Source organism: Atta colombica, unplaced genomic scaffold, assembly GCF_001594045.1.
Source record: "Atta colombica isolate Treedump-2 unplaced genomic scaffold, Acol1.0 scaffold47, whole genome shotgun sequence".
In the NCBI taxonomy this organism is placed as follows: Eukaryota; Metazoa; Arthropoda; class Insecta; order Hymenoptera; family Formicidae; genus Atta; species Atta colombica.
Window position 1 is genome coordinate 3527329 of NW_017259536.1, and position 797 is coordinate 3528125.

Sequence of the window (797 nt, forward strand, 5' to 3'; positions counted from 1 at the left end):
GAGAAAAGTTCCGCGCTGATCGATAAAGTCTATTTCTCTGTCTAAAGGAGAAAATGCGCGATTTAACCAGAGGCACTGGTCGAGGTATGCCGAGGTACATCATCTATGATTACCTTTCGCGTTACGGCACCGGTTCTCAATCTTGCAGGTCACGAACCGAACTCGCGTCCCCATTAGATACGCCAGTGTTGCGATATACAGAATGTTCCGAAGAAGAGACATTAGCAGCGAAGCGTGAAGGAAAAAACATTCCAAGAAATATGTATAAAACGCGACTTTTACTTGGAACTCGGATTCTTTTACAATAAAGGATCTTGTAAAAATAGTTAAAAAGAAAGTCATGTAGAAATATATAAATTACTTTAATGGAAGAGAAACGTTTAATAAAATAATCCTTCTAATGGCATCATTCGACTATCGATAAATTCATGGCAAGATAAATTTACGTTATAAGGGCAATGATTATGCTAAACCGGAAAATAAGACACGAATTTTAAAGATCCGAGTCTCTCTCGAGCGTCGCTCTCTTCGAAAATTCGGCACAGATCGAACGTAGATGGATATTGACCCACAAGCAAATACGATAGCAATGTCTCTCTAAACATTCAATCTCTCGCAAGATGACTATCATTAATACCGTTATGTAAATATATAATGTGTGTGTGTGTGTGTGTGTGTGTGTGTGTGTGTGTACATATTTTTTTAATTCTATATTATATTTAATTATATTATGTCATGTTATTTTTTTTATTCATATATTTTATACATATAAAATTATTTTATACATTTCTATTATA

General features: G+C 34.6%; 1 protein-coding gene across 5 annotated transcripts in view; it reads right to left on the minus strand.

The window, feature by feature from the left end:
- LOC108691571 overlaps positions 1 to 797 on the minus strand; it is a 35126-nt gene that overhangs the window by 30600 nt on the left and 3729 nt on the right. The window lies entirely within an intron of this gene.